The sequence below is a fragment of the Urocampus carinirostris genome, chromosome 16, assembly GCF_059441175.1.
Source record: "Urocampus carinirostris isolate Australia breed hairy pipefish chromosome 16, RoL_Ucar_1.0, whole genome shotgun sequence".
Lineage (NCBI taxonomy): Eukaryota > Metazoa > Chordata > Actinopteri > Syngnathiformes > Syngnathidae > Urocampus > Urocampus carinirostris.
In genome coordinates this window covers 13,666,732-13,679,233 of record NC_142364.1, presented here as the reverse complement: position 1 = coordinate 13,679,233, position 12,502 = coordinate 13,666,732, and the positions used below count along the sequence as shown (strand labels likewise).

The following is a 12,502-nucleotide window of genomic DNA, read 5'->3' as shown; positions in this document are numbered from 1 at the left end:
TCCAAATTTAGCACAACATGTGCACGCACAGAGTAAAGAAAATTCATGTTAGAACAATGACTAGCAGAAAATATTAAATACTTTTTTTTGTATGCAATTTCAAATGGATTTTTTTTTTTTGCGTTGATATGCACTCAAAATTTGTGTTTTTTTTTTATTGAAAAAAATCCCAATTTGTCATCTTTATATATTATATCTTTATATATTTTTTGGTTCATTTAAAATGAATAAGGTCTTGGAACAAGCACTAACAGAAAATATAGTTTTATTTGTATGTAATTTGATTCAGAAGTAAATGTTTTTATTGGTTGCCTTGATTTGGCCTTGAAGTTTTTCTTTTTCTTTAAAAAAATAATGAATCACGATTTTTTAGTCTTAATCATCAGCAAGGAACTGCATTTTTATTTGTTTATAAAATGTTATCTAGAATTACTCTCCTCAATTAATTTCTGAATTATTTTACTCACTTCTATTTATCTATTTTCACAAAACATAAGATCCAAACATTAGATTTATGTGTATGTGTGTATGCATATATTTTTTAAATAAGAAAAAATATGTAACAATTACAAGAACTCCATTATTTTACTGATTTGACTATACTTCTTTTTCCTTACCGATGCAGTACGCTCATTTCTTTAATTTCTTTACTCAACTATTTTTTTTTTAAACATTTCAAACAACATCCCAAGATAGTAATCTCTATTTAAAGCCCCCCCCCCAAAATTTGTATCTATCCATGTTTGCAGTGTTTAACTACAAGCATTGAAATAAAAAAATCAAAATCTTTACCAAAAAAAATACATACAAGAAGAACATTTTACTCCGCTCCTGACTGATTATTTCACAGTTCTACTATACTGTTTGCATTTTTTTAAATATGTTCCGCAAAATTTAGATGTAATTTTTGCAGTGCATAGCTGCAACTATTAAAAAACTTAAAAAAATGATATTTTTGTTTTAATATAATTAATGTATTATGAAAACATTTTGCATTGATTCTGACTCATTCATTCATTCATTATCTGCACCGCTTATCCCCAGTAGGGTCGCGGGGGTGCTGGAGCCCATCCCAGCTGTTCTTTGGCAGTGGGCTGGGGACACCCTGAACTGGTTGCCTGCCAGTAGCAGGACACACACACCTAGGGACAATTTGGTCCGGCATATTCATCTGACATGCATGTTTTTAGAATGTGGGAGGAAGCAGGAGTGCCCGGAGGAAACCCCCGCAAGCACGGGGAGAACATGCAAACTCCACACAGGAAGGTTCGATCTGAAGAACCTCAGAACTGTGCCGCACATGCGCTAACCACTGCGCTGCCATGCTGCCTTGATTGTGACTATTATTTGGCAATTCTACTATATTGTTTGCATAATAACAACACCATGAATTTGTATCTAATTTTTGCAGTGTCGAGCTGCAAACATTAATATATAATACGTATGTATGTATATATATATATATATATATATATATATATATATATATATATATATATATATATATATATACATTTCTAAAAATATTTTAGAATAAAACTTTAAAAACTACAACATTACGCTCTGATTCTCATATTTTACAGTTGTACAATACTTTTTTGCATTTACAAAGATACATTTTGTACAACATAAAAAATTTGTGAACTCTCTATTAAGGGCATGGTATAGCGAGTACTGAGTCACAGCAAAATGGGAAAGTGGCCTTTCATCATCCTCATCATTAAAATGCAGTATCGGCACGACAGCCTTCAAAAGAGCGCAGGGGCTGTTGTCGTGATGGAGCATTTATGAAGTCTTCAAACGGCCCTCTTATCTCTCATACTTCCCCTTCTGGGGCCCCATGTCTTTTTAAACCACCGAATTATAGTTTCCGGGAAGATTTCTCAAAAGAAAAAAAAAGTATAAAGTTAAGAATGTTACAAAGCTAGTCACCGCTGAGAAGGATTTTACCTAATTTAACCTTAATTGGACAAAATATTAATATTCATCTATGACGAATAAAATTTAGGTTTTTACTATTATGGTCCAAACCTCATCTCATCTCATCAGCTGCACCGCTTATCCTCATTAGGGTCGCGGGGGTGCTGGAGCCCATCCTAGCAATCATCGGGCAGGGGACACCCTGAAACGGTTGCCAGCCAATCGCAGGGCACACAGGGACAGACATCTCGCTCGCTCATTCACACCTAGGGACAATTTGGACCGGCCAATCCACCTGAAATGCATGTCTTTGGAATGTGGGAGGAAACCAGAGAGCCTGGAGGAAACCCACGCAAGCACGGGGAGAACATACAAACTCCGCACAGGAAGTCTGGTAGCTGGATTTGAACCCACACAGGAGGTTCCCAAGACCTTAGAACTGTGCTGCACACGCGCTAACCACTGCACCGCCGTGCTGCCCTGGTCCAAACCACCTTTGTATAATGTCTGACTTTATAACTCATTTAATGCCAGATGTTTTTCTTAAATTGGAAGAACAGCACATTTAGTTTTGCAGCTATATGGCCACAGGACGTAGAAAGCTTGAAACCTCGTCTTTCAGTAAAAGACGTTTCTAGCTTTTACCATTATTAAAGGGATTATAATAGACCCTTTTTTCAATCAGACACAGAACGTGTAGTGTTTCTCCCCACAATCATGCAGATATGTTCCAAAATATTCCATGTGCCATGGATCTCGAGAAATTAATTTTCTAAGTAAACTGTTTTACCTCACCGGTTGACTACGAGAAGCAAAACATCCCATTAAAAAACAGACAGCGATTGTTGTAATTGGCAAATGCACAGCGCTTATTTCAGCTTGGAGTAATTGGAACTTTGCTTACCTTGTTGCTGGGGGACTTCTGACTGTTTTGTCCGAGTTGATTATCAAAGGGTACGTTTTTACCTGCCGTTGCGTACAGCGTGCGTTCCTTTTGTGTCCTTGCCTCATTTTTGGTATGTGATTGTGACTTTTCCTCTAGTGGTTTTCGCCGCTTGTCTAGATAGATAGATAGATAGATACTTTATTCATCCCCGAAGGGAAATTCACATTTCCAGCAGCATCCCTGAGCTGAGAACAATACAATAATAAAGCAAAAAGAATACAATATACAAATACCCAGTGTGACGTGCAAATACCCACTGTAGCGTGTTATATAGAATAACTAAATAGTGCTACACAGAATACATATTGCATAGCAATTAATTTATTATTTTCCAGATAGCTCCCTGTTAGGGTGCGGGCTCGCGAAGGCTGCCAGTTTTGTTCGGTCTAGGTCAGCCCCGATAGCAGTCAGCTAGTTGGCCAGCCGACCATGCTCATTTTTTTTCTCACGGCTGGGTTAGTGTTTGTTGCTGCCGTGGCTCGTGGTTACTCTGGCTGCTTATTGCATGATTTTCGGTCAGTCTGCCTCACGTTTTTTTCCGCTGAAAGGTCCCGGTTCATCCTCTATAGCAGCCTGCCGTGTCAAGGGCTGGAGTAGCCCCTGTTTTTTTTGCAAGTTCGCCCCATTTTGGCTTCTCGCCATTTGTCTCATCATTGCTACACCCACCTGCGAGACAACAATTTGTGGTTTATGTTGGGGAAAATGCAGTAACGAGTGTACGAAAAACCGTCGTATCCCACATCATAACATGAAAATATCGTAAACTAGGGACGCAATAATCTGGTGGTCTACTGTGTATTTATTTGGAAAAGATATGCGTTCATTCCCTTGTAAAATATTCAGTCGCTGTATCGAGGGGCTGATAAATTTCGTAACGTGAAAATATCATAGGAAAGAGACGCCCTAACCCGTTTACTATAAATAAATATTCTGAGAATTAATTTTTGTTGATGGTATCATATGTTGGGCAAAATGTAACAAGGGGGTAAAATGCATCTTATTCCACATCGTAATGTAAATATATGTGATGCTATGAATGGTGTAACCCAGAGATCGACTTAACATATATATTTTGAGGATCTGTTGTCGATGTCTGTTGGGGTAAACGCCATAACAACGGGCCGAAAAAACATTGTATTTCTCATTGTGACTTGACAACATTGTAAACTAGGGACACCTTAACCTGTGGATGTACTTCTACATTATTTTTAAATGAAAATGTGTACTTCTTTTTGGGCTTATCTGTGAATGTTGTTGCCCATTCGTCTTTCAAAAGCTGAAGTGGTACTTCAGCACAAACCTTGGCTTAGCTCCGCTTTGGAGGAATTAAACTCATTATGCGGATGATCCCATAGCTTTGTCCAAAGCCTCCATTTATCGGCTATCGTGGAAAAATGTTTATTTTCAATGGAAAAATAATCAAACATGAATTAGATGCACACCTTTCATTCTAGAGCTAAAGGTTTTAAATGCCTATTACATGCTAACTTGATTTTATTAAAATGATGCCTGAAAACCCTTTATAAATTTAAGGTTGATGTTTTTCCCTGCTTTTGTCTCATTAAGGGAGTAAAAAACGGAGGGTCTAATAATTGAATTTAATTGAATCTTCTAATTGAATTTATCTGTGTTCATTCACTGCGACCAATGCCCACAACTATGTGAGGGTGGCTAGCGTTTAGCAGCGAGCTGTACCAGAGTCAGAAGTTTTGACTGCATCACAGAATTATGAATAACAATGATTAAAGTATTTGCCTTTAGCACAACTATTTACATTATTTTTGCACACACAAACTAACACGAATTGTTAACGAAATTTCTTGAAAATGCTTTCTCGGGTACATTTAATAAAATCTGCAAAAATATTCCATTGCATACGAAGGACACCTAAATAGTCTGCAAACTGGTTCTGAAAATAGCTCTCAAGTGATGGGTCATGGTGACTTTCTAGGAGTTAAAACAAAAATATAAATACTTTCTCTGTGCAAAAGAAGTATAGTCAAAACAAGAAAACAAAACTCTACAAAGATAAGTCATAAATTGGGGCGGCAGTAGCTCAGGAGGTAGAGCGATCGTTTTAGGATTAAGGGATCCCAGTTCGAATCCCGGCTTGTCCGTCTTACCAGCTCAGTAGCCTAGATGGTAGTGTGCCCGCTTTGAGACTGGGAGGTCGCTGGTTCGCGCCTCGACCGAGACATACCTAATTGGTATAATGGCGGCGCCCTCTGGCTGCGGCTGCATCGACTCGCTACAACGGGTCAGGTGTATCGACATTTCGTTCTGTGTACATTGTTACAAAGAATGACAATACAAAGGAAATTATTTATTATTATTATTATTATTACATGCCGAAGTGTCCTTGGGTAAGACACTGAAACCCCATTACCCTGAATAAGCAGGTTAGCGCCTTACATGGCTGCACAGATCACGGCCGCTATTGGGAAATGTGAAGCACAATGTAAAGCGCTTTGGGAAGTCATTGACTTGAAAAGCGCTATATAAATGCAGATCAGATCATTTCATTTCATTTCATAAATCTAGGAAATCCCATTTCAAATTTAGTGTCACTAGTGACTTGTATAGCACGTAATACCCAACTTTTCCAGAAAAAAAAAGTAAAACATTTTTTACTTTTAATAATGCTAGTGACTTGTATAGCCTATGATACCCAAAGAAAATCTTGATAGATATTGTAAAGACGATTAATATATCAAAATATACCAAAATATCTTCTTTTGAAACATCATTAGATGTTTTACAATACAAGTTTCTGAGACTCTGGCAGGACAAATTAAATCATGGCGGCCCTTTCTATAGTATAAAAACACTGTTAAAATCCCTAAACATGCGGTAGTGCTCAACACTGCCCTGGCATGTTTGTGGTGCAAATTGGTATTACAATTATGTAAAACAATTACAATGCTTCTCCATAAATTGTAATGTAGGTGTGAACATTGGTTTATTAAATGCTACTATTTTTGTTTTGTTCTGTAGTACACAGCCCATTTGTCAGATGCATTGCGTTGACCTGCAATCATGTTCATCTGCAAATAAATGAGGATAATGATGTCATGTTGAATGACATCATTCAGCGCAGAAGGCAGGAAATTAATTGCTTTCACTGTTGCTGCACTCCCTCCACTTCCAGTTGGTTCTAGAAGTTGCTCCCCTAAATCACTTCTCAGCCCCTAAGCCCTATTAATTAAACCCTCACCCTGTAGCCTATATTTTCTTTTCTTTACTGCTTAAACATTGGCCCCGGATAAGTCCGCCCCACTGAATATAAACAACAACAGCTGACTTGGGGGCAGAGATGCAACTCACACCACAGCTGACAGGACAAAGAACACCAGTGGAGCTGAAAGGGGAGGTGCCCTGGGGGCAGGGCTACGATGGCCCATAGATATACACACATAGACACCTAGTGCGGTGGGGGAGCTATACTAAATGTACTAGACATAATAGCACAATACCAATCCTTATTTTTTCCAATGAAGATAACATTAAACTAATCAGAAATACAGAGACCCATTGGTTTTTATGGTTAATAGGGACCAGAACCACCCTGGAAAATTGAAACTCCGTGAAGTAGCGTCGCACCTTCATAAAAGCCCCCAGGGGGCAAACTTACCTTGAGATGACGTCCCGAACTACTGAGAGGATACGACAGTAACAAAATAACAACTATAGATCTACAAATGAAAACACAGACCACTTAATTGCAGTTAATTGTATGGTCTTTATTGTCATTATACTAAAGTACAGCAAAATTGGAGGGCTTCTTTCAGTGCAAGAAAACAAGTTAGAAAGAGTCGGGCTTGCTCCACACTAACATTGCGGCTCCTCCGATGGAGCCAGGTCTCCACGATGATTAAAATACAAGAGTCCCTTTGTAGCAGTTTCTCACAAGTTCGAGCTCCAGGTTATCTGTTTCATGGGTAAAGGATCTGGCGTTGGTGCTTTGCTGCCTCAGGAGCTGAAAAACTTTCTATGATTGACAGAATAATAAGTTCTGGTGTTAACCAGAAGATCCTGAAGAAGAATGTCCAGCTTTCAGTTCGCACCCACAAACTCAAGGGCTCTTGGATCATGCAGCAGGACAACGATTCTAAACACACCAAGTCCACCTCTAAATGGCTCAAAAAACAAAACAAAATGAAGGTTCTGGACTGGCCAAGTTTAAATCCAATAAAAATGTTTGTGGTGTGACCTCGAAGGGGCCGTCCATGCTAGAAAACCCTCAAATATGGCAGATTTGAAACAATTTTGCCTAGAGTGGGCCAAAATTCCTCCACAGCATAGTGAAAGACTCATTACCAATTATCGTAAACCTTTTATCACTTATCTCTGCCATAAATAAATAAATATTCAAAAAATGGTAATAAGGAGGCAAATAATTTTTCACGGCACTGTAGGTCTATAAATTTGTAATTAGATTACATTATGATAATGATGACTTGTACTATTGCCCGCCGAAATACTCACATAAAAAAAGGTTTCAAGTAGGTTTTTAGATTTTTTGATGTCAAATAAATAGGCTTAAAATTAAAGATACTGTAACTTTTAGGGTTTTTTTTCTACGCACAACAATTTCACTTTCACGATATTTTAAAGAAATGTGTGTCGTATTTGAATCTCGTACATCGAAATTATTGTTTCGACGTGCTTGTAGACAGAAGTTATGACTGTACAGTATATTTCTTTTACCAGTTATAAAAAATGTAAGAGTATGGATGTTAAGAGCGGACTGTATGAGATTGTGATTGTGCCGACTGTGTTGTATGGTGCAGAGACTTGGAGCCTGAACGCAGATTTGAGCAGGAAATTAAATGTTTTTGAGATGAAGTGTTTCAGGAGTATGTTAGGAGTGACAAGATTGGATAGATTGAGAAATTAAATTGTGAGAGACAGAACTGGAGTAGTAGTGGAACTGAGCAAGCATGTGGATGAGAGAGTACTCGGTTGGTTTGGACACATGGAGAGGATGGATGAGGAGCGAATGTTGAAGAGGATCTACAGAGCAGAAGTCAATGGAAGGAGGCCAAGAGGAAGGCCGCGATTGGTGTGGATGGATGGTGTTATGAGTGCACTGCAGGAAAGAAGTCTAAATCTAGTGGAAACTAGAGCGCTTTTCGGTGATAGGAATGAGTGGAGAGGTGTTGTAAAAGGATAGTGGGATGTTTGGACGTATTCTAAGGGATGGGCAGGGCATCTGTATGGTGCGGCAGGGGTAAACCAGTGAAAGCTGTCGGGCCCTGCAGTTGAACAAAATTGTGTTGTGCCACCCTGACCCGAGTGACATGGCCGCTTTCTTGTGTCCCGTTTCATCTGGAGGGACGAAAGCATGACCGACTTAGGTGCCGAGGTGCCTAACTTGCTTGGGTGTTTGGGCATTTGGGTTGGCCATGGTCCAAAAAGTTTGTGTGTGTTTTTTGCTAATTTTTCCCTTTTTTATTTTCTTTGTTATGGTATGTGTTTGTCTTGCTATCGGTCACCCCTTTTGAGGGATATGACCAAGGTAGATAGATAGATAGCTAGTAAATGATAATGCTCTATGGTCACATAATAATCATCAATGTTAACTGAAAGCAGACCCTTTAGCCTATCAGAATGCAGAACACGATGCAAATCAGTGAAACGATGAGACTGTGAAAAGTGAACAACTAAAGCAAGGGTTCACTGTAAATGACCCAGTGGACGTTGCCACATCCAAAATGGCGCCACTATGCAATCCAGGATGAAAGGTCTCTATGTGTATATGTCTATGTGCTGGCCTGCACCACACACATCTCCATGTGCTGGAACACACCCTCCCTGCCGTTTCCCTTCTCGCCTATCCTCTCTTCCAGCCAGGCTCCTCCCCGCACGAGGAGACGGCAATGAGAAGGCACACTCAATCACTGACAGAGAAAGGGAGAGGTTGAGCCGAGCAGTAGGACAAAAGGTTGACGTAAACCGCTGTCTTCCAACCCCCCCTGTTCCAGGATGCAAACCAGGGGAAAGTAGGGCATGTAGACTTTGGATTGGAAGGAGTTGTCGTAGCTTTCCAGCTGGTTAAGGAAAAGCACAGGAGAAGAAAGTCGAGCAACAAGACGGACCAAACATAAAAGCATCCATCCCTGCCTCACGGGGTTATTCTTCTCCTCCTCTTCTCTCTCTAGTTCTCTCTCCGTGCCTGTTCTCTCCCTCGCAGTCCCTCACTCGCTGTGTGGAATTCTGACGATGCCTGGTGAGTTCCATCCCGCCGCTTCACGTGCTGTTGGATCTCTTAATGGGGAACTGCATTCTGACTGTGTGTGCGTGCTTCATTATTATATAAATCCCTGTTAATTCCCGAGAGGCCTCACTGTGCAATGGAGGGATTGGTTTAAATTCCGGTTGAGGCAAAAGAGACATTTGTCCGCAGCAGATAAGGGTGTTGCTATTCATTCCCAGAGAGGTGCTAGCAGGCCAAGGGGTGCAACACATCACGTTGAATCCACGGCTTGGATGTTACTGGTAATACACTTGCTGGTTAGTCACGGTTTGGCTCTGGTACTGATGATGAGTCACTCATAGATATGTCAATTGAGATGCTGCGTATGTTTTTTGGTACAACTTGCCTGGAATTGCAGTTATTATGTCTTAAACAGGTTCTGTAGACCAGGTAGGTCTAAGGACTTCAGAGACTTTCTTCCAAGGATTTTGCTTTTCTGGTGTGACATTCTATTTGGAATACATTTGAATTTGAATATGTTCTTGATATACAAGCTAACCAAACCAAGCATGTGACTGTCCTTTCTTTGGATACTGTACGAGTTGCTGTAAAAAACTAATAGATGAACCACAGTCTTGAGACAGTCAAACATCCTTGGATTTTGTAGCGCCACTTTGCTCCTTTCACACAGAAAAAAAACGCCTGCCTCTTTCACACGGAACAGACTAAAGAAACCGAACACAATAATGTTTACGTCATACCCGGGCAAAGCAATTGGAGTTTGGATCAAAGACGTGGTACTCTTAAGAAACCACACCAACGTACCACAATCGTGAGAGACATAGTCTCTAACAGTTACATATTCTGGTTGGGAGTCGTATACAAGCATTGTAAATCACAGAATCATCCATATTTTACAGAGAACCCGTTGAATGACTCCCAGGTTTTTTTTTATTTACTTTTTTATTCAGTTATGCAAAATATTAAACTAAACACAATTGCCTTTGTCTCTCGCACACACAACTAACGGATGAGGAAGGAAACAATGGAACATTTAGGTCATAAAAATATGTGCTACTGCGGCGACCCGACAACCTACTGCAGTCACATCTTGTTAGGTTTGATGAATAAATACCACTTTTTTTTTTCGATTATTTTCATCATAGCCTAGCAATTCTGGTAAACATTCCGTTCTATCTTCAAATTGCAAAAAGTACTGTTATGGTCACATCTTGTTCCGGTGGCTAACAGTAGTCTATTAGCAATAAAATCTGTTCAACTGCACCTAATGTGACATATAATAGTGGTAGAACAGTGACGGTTTCTTTTAGCGCAGGAGATTTTGCTCTCTTATGTGACACTTAAGACCTGGTTTCTCTGATTCAATTCAACACATCAGTCGTTACAGCTTTAATCTGCCAAAATCACAAATCAACCCTGCGCCTGCTACCACATTTCCTTTTGACCACCCTGTCAGTGTAGCTACTCGCTCGTTATATAAATATACATGTGCTCAACCTCTGGTCTAAAGGTCGAGTCCCATTCGTTCTAGCCAAGGCAAGCGGCTGATTTTCTTATCTCTTATTACGAGTTGTGCGTCTCAGGCATAGTTTGATTCCGCCCTGGATCAGGCTGCATGAAGAAGGCACAGTCGTCCATGTAAAAGGAGGGTGTAATTGCTTGTAAGGTCAGGGTATACACTAAAGGATTAGTATGTCGTTCCTGTAAAGAAGCGTAACACAAACAACTATTTTGAATGACCTTTCAACAGTGAACTATGTGAGATATTTGATGGCTGAAATTTATTGTGATCACATGTAGGCCATAAATAAGAATAAAACGCTTCAAGACATCAAGATATCGATATTCGGTTCTGAAATATCTCATCTGTTCAAAAAAATGCTTGAAGCAAATTTTTATTTGTTCCAGATGAAAAACAACCTCAATTTGCCTTGATTTCAAGTATTAACCCTTGGTTTGATTTTTGGACTACAACCCAACCTCTCTTGCACAGGTTGGAAACCTATGGCTCACTAGCCATATATGGCTCTTTTCATGAGTACATTTGGCTCGGAGATAAAATGGAATTTGTGCAACTTGTGAAGCCTAGACAATACTGTTGGTCTAGTATATATAGGACACAATTTTAACTACAGCTTACAGTCAAGGTGTCACACCAACAGACCCCGTTTTTAACCATTCTTGCCGATTGCATTAAATTGTTGGCTTATAAAAATTACAGAAGAAGCATGTTTAAGATAAACCTGTGCTGAACATAGACTCTTAAGGTTTTAGAAAAAATATTTCAAGGACCATCTACCATAAGGATAGATAACAGATGATTGGTTTTACTAGGCAAACATGGTTAGCTCAAGAGCTAGCTGATTGCTAGCACCTGTCATTTTGAAATTGAAATGCCCACGATAAGCTGGTGTGTTGTATTTCGATATCAAATGCTTTATGTAGATTCATGGGGTGCTTCTGATTTATGTGATGCGTCACCATTTTATCATAACCATTGATCCCAGTATGTAGTAGCGAGTTGAGAGGAGCTTCATTTTGTATTTAACATTAAATTCAGAAAATATATTGTTATAGCTATCCTTAATTCAGGTGCCACTGATTCAGGGCTTGTGTCCCTGCAATTTTTATCGGTCATATCAAGGCATTGATTCCCCTGGAGGCACTTGTCTCGGCCTTTATTTGTATTTACTACCCTCTCCCCCTCCCCTTCACCCCATTGACAGCTTCTGGGTCGTTGGAGGAGAGGAACTGTGAGGATAAAATGTCTGTATGCACACGGATGGATGTTCACGATCTGAACACTTACACGGCACCATTGGTTGAGCATGTCAGAGGGTAAGGCTAAGCAGTCTGCGGCGTTAATATGATGACTGAATACTGTAACAGGAAACCAATACATCCATGACGATGCGAGTGACCAAGCAGAAATTGAAGGACATAAAGGTGGTGAGCCCAAAGGTGTAAATACAGTTCGGCGCGACAGTGTTAGTTCCGCATCACAGCTGCAGTTATGCAACAGCCTTCTAGGAGCGTTCTACATTATGTACGCTGCATAATTGGCCTAAAAATGCAGCCGTCCATTTTCTAAGACTCTTCATTGTCTTCTTTCGAGGTTGCGGGTTAACCTGAGCCTGGCCTTGCAGGAGCTTTGGACGCATAGAGTAAGGGAGACGCTCTGGTTAACATCCATTGATCTCATTGATCAAGCTCTTCTGGGATAAGCAACTGGAAAGCAGACATTGCAATCACTGTTAATAGAACATATCAATAGATTTTGCACTTTTTGGGGGGCGTGTGTTACCCTCTACCCTTCTACCATCTCTTCTTTGGGATCAAATGTTGTTTTAAGGCAGGATTTTGCTCAAATGCTAGCAAAAGTGGTAGATAACCAAACACAACGCTATTGGCTTGACTAT

The 12,502-nt window shown here is 39.9% G+C and overlaps 1 protein-coding gene across 8 annotated transcripts in view; it reads left to right on the top strand.

Annotated features, from left to right (window-relative positions):
- Window positions 1-12,502, top strand: part of dab2ipb (DAB2 interacting protein b) — a 148,015-nt gene that overhangs the window by 78,961 nt on the left and 56,552 nt on the right. Inside the window, exon 1 of one of the 8 annotated variants that reach the window (XM_088356117.1) lies at window positions 8,723-9,095. The exons of the other annotated variants lie outside the window; for them this stretch is intronic. The gene's annotated coding sequence lies outside the window, so the exon portion shown is untranslated. Of the gene's footprint in view, window positions 1-8,722; window positions 9,096-12,502 lie in introns of those variants that run through there. 8 annotated transcript variants of the gene reach the window in all.